General features: G+C 38.7%; 1 non-coding gene across 1 annotated transcript; it reads right to left on the minus strand.

The window, feature by feature from the left end:
• Window positions 1–1,657: 1,657 nt before the first annotated feature.
• On the minus strand, window positions 1,658–1,765 carry LOC130971983 (small nucleolar RNA R71). Its single transcript, XR_009083190.1, has one exon. It is a non-coding gene; the product is annotated as a small nucleolar RNA R71 (small nucleolar RNA).
• Window positions 1,766–10,578: the final 8,813 nt, after the last annotated feature.

The raw sequence follows: 10,578 nt of genomic DNA on the forward strand, positions 1-10,578 counted from the left end.
CATGTGTCTTAAGGATCCTCAAGTAATTCTTGATGATTTTTGTGTTCTAATCTTTGAATTCTATTGACTTGAAGTATTTTGTGTGTCTCATATGCATTCTCATATTGATAGTGTCAGTAGTATACAAACTGCTAAGTTTGGTGTCTTGCATGCATTGTTATTTGATTCTTGTTGCATTTTGATTATTAAAAATCCAAAAATATTTTTAATTTGTGTCTTTTCAAGTCAATGATACAAAGAATTGAAGATTCAGAACATACTGCAGAGGAATTATACAGAAAAAGCTGAGCATTCAAAAATGCCCAGTGAAGAAGGCAGACTGGCGTTTAAAAGCCAGCCAGGGTACCTGGTTGGGCGTTTAACGCCCAAAAAGGTAGCATTTTGGGCGTTAAACGCCAGAATGTATACCATTATGGGCGTTTAACGCCAGGATGGTGCTAGGGGGAAGATTTTGTTTTCAAAATCAATTTTTTTCAAGTTTTCAAAGTTTTTCAAATCAAATCTTTTTCAAATCATATCTTTTCAATCAAATGTTTTCAAAATCAATTTCTTTCCTTTCTCAAAGATACTTACTAACAATTAATGATTTGATTGAACATTTTTTGCCTTTTCTATTAAGAAAGGTTTTATGTTTGAATCATATCTTTTCTTGTTAGGCAAGTCATTAATTTTTTAAATCATATCTTTTCAAATTGTTTTCAAATCATATCTTTTAAAATTGTTTTCAAATCATATATTCTCAATCACATCTTTTTGATCACATCTTTTTCAAATTAAGTTTTCAATCAAATCTTTTTAATTTCTAATTTCAAAATCTTTTTCAAAAATCACTTGATTTCTTTTTCACTTTTAATTTTCGAAAATTATCAATCAAATTTTCAAAATGTTTTCAAAATCTTTTAATTGAATTTTCGAAAATTCTCTTCCCTCCTTCCTACATCCTACTATTTATGGAGTACCACTCCTTCTAAATGCACAATTCGAACCTTATCTAATTAAAGTTCGAATTCTTCTTCTCCTTCTTCTTTCTATTTCTCTTTTCCTCTGACATTCCAAGGAATCTCTATACTGTGACATAGAGGATTCCACATTTTCTTTCTCTCTTCTCTTTCTTATGAGCAGGAGCCGAAACAAAGGCATTCTTGTTGAAGCTGACCCTGAACCTGAGAGAACCTTGAAGAGAAAGCTAAGAGAAGCCAAAGCACAACTCTCTTTAGAGGACCTGACCGAATTCTTCAAGGAAGAAGAACACATGGCAGCCGAAAACAACAACAATGCCAACAATGCAAGGAAGGTGCTGGGTGACTTCACTGCACCTACTCCTGATTTCTATGGGAGAAGCATCTCTATCCCTGCCATTGGAGCAAACAATTTTGAGCTTAAGCCTCAATTAGTTTCTCTAATGCAACAGAATTGCAAGTTCCATGGACTTCCAATGGAAGATCCTCATCAGTTTTTAGCTGAATTCTTGCAAATCTGTGACACAGTCAAGACTAATGGGGTTAACCCTGAGGTCTATAGACTGATGCTATTCCCTTTTGCTGTAAGAGACAGAGCTAGAATATGGTTGGATTCTCAACCTAAAGAAAGCCTGGACTCTTGGGAAAAGCTAGTCAATGCCTTCTTGGCAAAGTTCTTTCCACCACAAAGATGGAGTAAGCTTAGAGTGGAAGTCCAAACCTTCAGACAGAAGGATGGAGAATCCCTCTATGAAGCTTGGGAAAGATACAAACAATTAATCAGAAGATGTCCCTCAGACATGCTTTCTGAATGGAGCATCATAGGTATTTTCTATGATGGTCTCTCTGAACTATCCAAGATGTCTTTGGATAGCTCTGCTGGAGGATCTCTTCATCTGAAGAAGACGCCTGCAGAGGCTCAAGAGCTAATTGAAATGGTTGCAAATAACCAATTCATGTACACTTCTGAAAGGAATCCTGTGAACAATGGGACAAATCAGAAGAAAGGAGTTCTTGAGATTGACACTCTGAATGCCATATTGGCTCAGAACAAGATATTGACTCAACAAGTCAATTTGATTTCTCAAAGTCTGTCTGGAATGCAAAATGCACCAAACAGTACTAAGGAAGCTTCATCTAAGGAAGAAGCCTATGATCCTGAGAACCCTTCAATGGAAGAGGTGAATTACCTAGGAGAACCCTATGGAAACACCTACAATTCTTCATGGAGAAATCACCCCAATTTCTCATGGAAGAATCAAGAGAGACCTCAACAAAGTTTCAATAACAATAATGGCGGAAGAAACAGGTTTAGCAATGGCAAGCCTTTTCCATCATCTTCTCAGCAACAGACAGAGAGTTCTAAGCAGAATACTTCTGACTTAGCAACAATGGTCTCTGATCTAATAAAGACCACTCAAAGTTTCATGAATGAAACAAGGTCCTCCATCAGAAATTTGGAAGGACAAGTGGGTCAGCTGAGCAAGAAAGTTACTGAACTCCCTCCTAGCACTCTCCCAAGTAATACAGAAGAAAATCCAAAAGGAGAGTGCAAAGCCATAGACATGGCCGAATATGGAGAGGAAAGAGAGGAGGAGGACGCCACTGAGGAAGACCTCAGTGGGCGTGTACCAATCCCCTCTGAGTTCCTCAATGAGGAACAATGGGAATCTGAGGCTCAAAATGAGACCATAGAGATTCCATTGGACTTACTTCTGCCATTCATGAGCTCTGATGAGTATTCTTCCTCTGAAGAGGATGAGTATGTCACTGAAGAGCAAGTTGCTAAATACCTTGGAGCAATCATGAAACTGAATGACAAGTTATTTGGAAATGAGACTTGGGAGGAAGAACCACCCTTGCTCACCAAAGAACTGGATGACTTGTCTAGGCAGAAACTGCCTCAAAAGAGGCAAGACCCTGGGAAGTTTTCTATACCTTGTACCATAGGCACCATGACCTTCAAGAAGGCCTTGTGTGACTTAGGGTCAAGTGTAAACCTCATACCCCTCTCTGTAATGGAGAAATTAGGGATCTTTGAGGTGCAAGCTGCAAGAATCTCATTAGAGATGGCAGACAATTCAAGAAAACAAGCTCATGGACTTGTAGAGAATGTTTTGGTGAAGATTGAAGACCATTACATCCCTACTGACTTCATAGTCCTAGAGACTGGGAAGTGCATGGATGAATCCATCATCCTTGGCAGACCCTTCCTAGCCACAGCAAAGGCTGTGATTGATGTTGATAGAGGAGAGTTGATCATTCAAGTGAATGAAGAATCCTTGGTGTTTAAGGCCCAAGGACATCCCTCTATCATCATGGAGAGGAAGCATGAAGAGCTTCTCTCAAAACAGAGCCAAGCAGAGCCCCCACAGTCAAACTCTAAGTTTGGTGTTGGGAGGCCACAACCAAACTCTAAGTTTGGTGTTGAACCCCCACATTCAAACTCTAAGTTTGGTGTTGGGAGGTTCCAACACGGTTCTGAGTATTTCTGAGGCTCCATGAGAGTCCTCTGTCAAGCTAATGACATTAAAGAAGCGCTTGTTGGGAGGCAATCCAATGTTTTATAGTTAACTATTTTCTTTTGTTATTTTATCTTTTTTGTAGGTTGATGATCATAAGAAGTCACAAAAACAATGAAAAAAGCAAAAACAGAATGAAAAACAGGAAGAAAAACAGCACACCCTGGAGGAGAAGAAGCTGGCGTTCAAACGCCAGTAATGCTAGCTGTTGGGCGTTTAACGCCCAGTCTGGCACCATTCTGGGCGTTTAACGCCAGAAAGGGGCACCAGACTGGCGTTAAACGCCAGTAAAGGGCAACAACCTGGCGTTAAACGCCAGGAATGGGCACCAGCCTGGCGTTTAACGCCAGAAATAGCTCAAAACGTGATTTTGAGCAACATTTGGTGCAGGGATGACTTTTCCTTGACACCACAGGATCTGTGGAACCCACAGGACCCCACCATCAATCTCTCTCTTCTTCCCCCATTCACCAATCACCTCAATACCTCTTCCCCAAAAACCCTTCACCTATCAAATCCCATCTTTCTCTTCACCACCCACATCCATCCTTCATAAATCCCCACCAACCTCACTGATGAGCGAATAATTTATACGCTTTTTGGCATTGTTTTTATATAGTTTTTAGTAAGTTTAAGCTACTTTTAGGGATGTTTTCATTAGTTTTTATGTTAAATTCACATTTCTGGACTTTACTATGAGTTTGTGTGTTTTTCTGTGATTTCAGGTAAATTCTGACTGAAATTGAGGGATTTGAGCAAAACTCTGAAAGAGGCTGACAAAAGGACTGTTGATGCTGTTGGATTCTGACCTCCCTGCACTCGAAATGGATTTTCTGGAGCTACAGAACTCCAAAAGGCGCGCTCTCAACGGCGTTGGAAAGTAGACATCCAGGGCTTTCCAGAAATATATAATAGTCCATGCTTTATTCGAAAAATGACGACGTAACTTGGCGTTAAACGCCATGTTCATGCTGTTGTCTGGAGTAAAACGCCAGAAAAACGTCATGATCCGGAGTTGAACGCCCAAAACACGTCATAACTCAAAGTTCAACGCCAAGAAATGCCTTAGCTCGTGGATTTATCAAGCTCAGCCCAAGCACACACCAAGTGGGCCCCGGAAGTGGATTTATGCATCAATTACTTACTTATGTAAACCCTAGTAGCTAGTCTAGTATATATAGGACCTCTTACTATTGTATTAGACATCCTGGATGGTATTTTCTATCCTGTGATCACGTTTAGGGGGCTGGCCATTCGGCCATGTCTGGACCTCTTGCTTATGTATTTTCAACAGTGGAGTTTCTGCACACCATAGATTAAGGGTGTGGAGCTCTGCTGCACCTCAAAGATTAATGAAGTTCTATTCTCTTTTATTCAATTCCTCTTTTATTCTTATTCCAAGATATTCATTCGTACCCAAGAACATGATGAATGTGATGAGTTAATAACCCTCATTAACGTTCTCACTCATGAACGCGCGTGATTGACAACCACTGACGTTCTACATGCAAAGAAGCTTGAATGTGTATCTCTTAGATTCCCCAACAGAATCTTCGTGGTATAAGCTAGATGGATGGCGGCATTTATCTGGATCCGGAAAGTCCAACCTTGTCTGTGGTGTTCCGAGTAGGATCCTGGGAATCCGGAAAGTCTCACCTTGTCTGTGGTATTCCGAGTAGGATTCCGTTCATGAATGACTGTGACGTGCTTCAAACTTTAACCTGCTGGGCGTTAGTGACAAACGCAAAAGAGGGATTCTATTCCAGTAGGAGCGGGAACCAATCGGTGATTGGCCGTACTGTGACAGAGTGCGTGCATTAGCTTTCACTGCGAGGATGGGATGTAGCTATCAACCATGGGTGATGCCTCCAGACTGGTTAGCTGTGCGAGTGACAGCCGTACAGGTTATTTCCCCGAGAGGAATGAAAGTAGCCACAGCTGATAGTGAACCCCTATACAAAGCTTGCCATGGAAAGGAGTAAGAAGGATTGAGTGGAAGGAATAGGAAGGCAGGCGTCCGAGAGCTCTACAGCACCTCCATTCCGCTTATCTGAAATTCCTACCAATGAATCTACATAAGTATTTCTATCCTTTTTATTATTTCAAATCTTTATTTCTATTTTCGAACCTATAACTTTTTAATCTGCCTAACTGAGATTTGCAAGGTGACCATAGCTTGCTTCATACCAACAATCTCTGTGGATTCGACCCTTACTCACGTAAGGTTATTACTTGGACGACCCAGTACACTTGCTGGTTAGTTGAACGGAGTTGTGAAGGAAGGTCAATTTCCAAAAGGAATAATAAATAAACAGTGCCCTAAGGGTATATGCCAAAGCTCAAAAGATAGAATAAAATTTATACAACTTAAGAATGTTGAATCACAATTTCGTCCACCAAGTTTTTGGCGCCGTTGCCGGGGATTGTTCGAGTATGGACAACTGACGGTTCATCTTGTTGCTCAGATTAGGTAATTTTCTTTTCAAAAATCTTTTTCAAAATTTTTCTTTGATTTTTCGTGTTTTTAAAACTTTATTTTCGAAAAATAATAATAAAAATCCAAAAAAAATTAGAAAATCATAAAAATCAAAAATATTTTGTGTTTCTTGTTTGAGTCTTGAGTCAAATTTTAAGTTTGGAGTCAATTGCATTTTTAAAAAAAAAAAAAATTTTTTTCTTGCAATTTTCGAAAATCCCATGCATTCATAGTGTTCTTCATGATCTTCAAGTTGTTCTTGACAAGTCTTCTTGTTTGATCTTGATGATTTTTTTTGTTTTGTGTTGTTTGTTGTTTCTCATGTGCATTTTTGCATTCATATTTTCCATGCATTAAAAATTTCTAAGTTTGGTGTCTTGCATGTTTTCTTTGCATCAAAAAATTTTTCAAAATTATGTTCTTGATGTTCATCATGATCTTCAAAGTGTTCTTGGTGTTCATCTTGACATTCATAGCATTCTTGCATGCATCTTGTGTCTTGATCCAAAATTTTCATGTTTTGGGTCATTTTTGTGTTTTTCTTTAAAAATTTAAAAATCAAAAATATCTTTTCCTTATTTCCCTCCAAAATTTCGAAATTTTGGGTTGACTTGGTCAAAAATTTTCAAAATTAGTTATTTCTTACAAGTCAAGTCAAAATTTCAATTTTAAAAATCTTATCTTTTCAAAATCTTTTTCAAAATCATATCCTTTTCAATTTTTTTAAAAATTCAAAAATCTTTTTCAATTTATTTTCAAAATCTTTTTCTTATCTTTATATGTAATTTTCGAAAATTCACTAATAATTAATGTAATTGGTTCAAAAATTTGAAGTTTGTTACTTTCTTGTTAAGAAAGGTTCAATCTTTAAGTTCTAGAATCTTATCTTGTAGTTTCTTGTTAGTGAAGTAAATAATTTCAAAATTTTTGAATTAAATCTTTTTATCTTTTATTTTATCTTTTTCAAAAATTTTATCTTTTTCAAAAATTTGATTTCAAAATATCTTATCTAACCTCTTATCTTCTTATCTTTTTCAATTTTGATTTTCAAATCTTTTCCAATCAACTAACTAACTTTTTGTTTGTTTCTTATCTTTTTCAAAACCACTTAACTACTTTTCCCTCTTCTATTTTCGAAAATATCTCCCTCCTTTTTCAAAAAAATTCTTTTTAATTAATTAATTGCTTCATGTTTTAATTTTAATATTTTCGAAAAACACTAACCTCTTTTTCAAAATTAATTTTCGAATTCTCTCTTCTCTTTTCTTCTTCTATTTAATTATTTAATTACTAACACTTCTCTTCACCTCTCTTCATTCATACCCTAACATCTCATCTCACATCTCTGCCATCCTCACAGTTGTGTTTCTTCCATTACATTACATTCTTTGTCTCCCCCTCTTCTTCTACCCCTTTCTTTTTCTACTAACATAAAGGAGTCTCTATACTGTGACATAGAGGATTCCTCTTTCTTTTCTTGTTTTCTTCTCTTTCATATGAGCAGGAACAAGGATAAAGGCACTCTTGTTGAAGTTGATCCAGAACCTGAAAGGACTCTGAAGAAAAGATTAAGAGAAGCTAAATTACAACAATCCAAAAACATCTTTAAGAGAAACAACCTTTCAGAAATTTTCGAACAAGAGAAAGAGATGGCAGAAGAAAATAATAATAATAATGCAAGGAGAATGCTTGGAGACTTCACAAAGCCAACATCCAAATTTGATGGAAGAAGCATCTCCATTCCTGCCATTGGAGCCAATAACTTTGAGCTTAAGCCTCAACTAGTTGCTTTAATGCAACAAAACTGCAAGTTTTATGGACTTCCATCTGAAGATCCTTACCAGTTTTTAACTGAGTTCTTGCAGATCTGTGACACTGTAAAGACAAATGGAGTTAATCCTGAAGTCTACAGACTCTTGCTTTTCCCTTTTGCTGTAAGAGACAGAGCTAGAGTATGGTTGGATTCACAACCCAAGGATAGCCTGGACTCATGGGATAAGCTTGTCACTGCATTCTTGGATAAATTCTTTCCTCCTCAAAAGCTGAGCAAGCTGAGAGTGGATGTTCAAACCTTCAAACAAAAAGATGGTGAATCCCACTATGAAGCTTGGGAAAGATACAAGCAGCTGACCAAGAGATGTCCATCTGACATGTTTTCTGAATGGACCATATTAGATATATTCTATTATGGTCTCTCTGAATTTTCGAAAATGTCATTGGACCATTCTGCAGGTGGATCTATTCACCTGAAGAAAACGCCTGAAGAGGCTCAAGAACTCATTGACATGGTTGCAAACAACCAGTTTATGTACACCTCTGAGAGGAATTTCGTGAACAATGGGGTACCTCAGAAGAAAGGAGTTCTTGAAATTGATGCTCTGAATGCCATATTGGCTCAGAACAAAGTGTTGACTCAACAGGTCAACATGATCTCTCAAAATCTGAATGGATTGCAACATGCATCAACAGTACTAGAGAGGCAGCTTCTGAAGAAGCTTATGATCCTGAAAACCCTGCCATGGCAGAGGTTAATTACTTAGGTGAACCTTATGGAAACACCTATAACTCATCATGGAGAAATCATCCAAATTTCTCATGGAAGGATCAACAAAAACCTCAACAAGGTTTTAATAATGGTGGACGCAACAGGCTGAATAATAGTAAGCCATATCCATCATCTTCTCAGCAACAGACAGAGAACTCTGAACAAAATACTGCTAATTTAGCCAATATAGTCTCTGATCTGTCAAAAGCCACTTTCAGTTTCATGAATGAAACAAGATCCTCCATTAGAAATTTGAAGGCACAAGTGGGCCAGCTGAGTAAGAAAGTCATTGACACTCCTCCCAGTACTCTCCCAAGTAATACAGAAGAAAATCCAAAAGGAGAGTGCAAGGCCATTGATTTAATCAAAATGGCCGAATGCACCAAGGAGGAGGAGGACGAAAATCCTAGTAAGGAAGACCTCCTGGGACGTTCCTCAAGCAAGAAGGAGTTTCCTATTAAGGATCCAGAGGAATCTGAGGCTCATCTAGAGGCCATAGAGATTCCTTTAATTCTCCTTCTGCCATTCATGAGCTCTGAAGAATATTCTCCTCTGAAGAGAATGAAGATGTGACTGGAGAGCAAGTTGCTCAGTACTTAGGAGCTATCATGAAGCTGAATGCCAAGTTATTTGGTAATGAGACTTGGGAAAGTGAACCTCCATTGCTCATTAGTGAACTGGATACTTGGATTCAGAGAACTCTACCTCAAAAGAAACAAGATCCTGGCAAGTTCTTAATACCTTGCACCATTGGCACTATGAGCTTTGAAAGAGCTCTATGTGATCTTGGATCAGGAATAAATCTTATGCCACTCTCTGTAATGGAGAAGCTGGGAATCATTGAGGTACAACCTGCCTTGTTCTCATTACAATTGGCAGACAAGTCAGTGAGACAAGCTTATGGGTTAGTAGAGGACGTGCTAGTAAAGGTTGAAGGCCTTTACATCCCTACTGATTTCATAATCCTAGACACTAGGAAGGAAGATGATGAATGCATCATCCTAGGAAGACCTTTCCTAGCCACAGCAGGAGCTGTGATAGATGTCAACAGAGGTGAATTATTCCTTCAATTGAATGGAGAATATCTTGTGTTTCAAGCACATGGCTATCCCTCTGTGACAAAAGAGAGCAAGCATGAAGAGCTTCTCTCAGTTCAGAGTCAAGAAGAGCCCACACAGTCAAACTCTAAGTTTGGTGTTGTGAGGCCACAACCAAACTCTAAGTTGGTGTCCAAACCCCATATCCAAACTCTAAGTTTGGTGTTGGGAATACACACTTAAATTGACCTGATCACCTTGTGGCTCCATGAGAGCCACTGTCAAGCTATTGACATTAAAGAAGCGCTTGTTGGGAGGCAACCCAATTTTATTCATCTAATTTTATTTTATTTTGTTTCTTTGTTATTTTTGTGTTTTATTAGGTACATGATCATGAGGAGTCACGAAAAAAATCAAAAAATTAAAACAGAGTCAAAAACAGAAAAAAATTTTCACCCTGGAGGACGCACGGGCTGGCGTTCAGCGCCCAGAAGGAGCATCTGGCTGGCGTTCAACGCCAGAACAGAGCATCTTTCTGGCGCTGAACGCCCAAAACAAGCTACATCCTGGCGTTTAACGCCAGAATGCGCACACAGAGGACAATCTGGCGCTGAACGCCAGAAACAAGCTTGAAACTGGCGTTCAACGCCAGAAACAAGCATCACATGGGCGTTTAACGCCCAGAACATGCATCAATGGGCGTTTGAACGCCAGAATGATGCATGAAGGCATGTTACATGCCTATATGGTGAAGGAATGGTATTTGTTTTCACCTCAGGATCTGTGGACCCCACAGGATCCCCACTACAGGATCTGTGGACCCCACAGGATCCCCACCTACCTTTTCTTTTAATCCTATTCACACTCTCCCAACCCAAATCTCATTCCCAATGTCACCCTTCCCAAAAACCTTCACCAATCACCTCAACTCCTCTTCACAATTACCCCATTCACCATTCACATCAACCTCCTCTCCCCCATAAACCCCACCTACCCTCATAAAATTCAAATTCAATTCCCACCCTTTCCCACCCAAAAT

The sequence above is a fragment of the Arachis stenosperma genome, chromosome 3, assembly GCF_014773155.1.
Source record: "Arachis stenosperma cultivar V10309 chromosome 3, arast.V10309.gnm1.PFL2, whole genome shotgun sequence".
In the NCBI taxonomy this organism is placed as follows: Eukaryota; Viridiplantae; Streptophyta; class Magnoliopsida; order Fabales; family Fabaceae; genus Arachis; species Arachis stenosperma.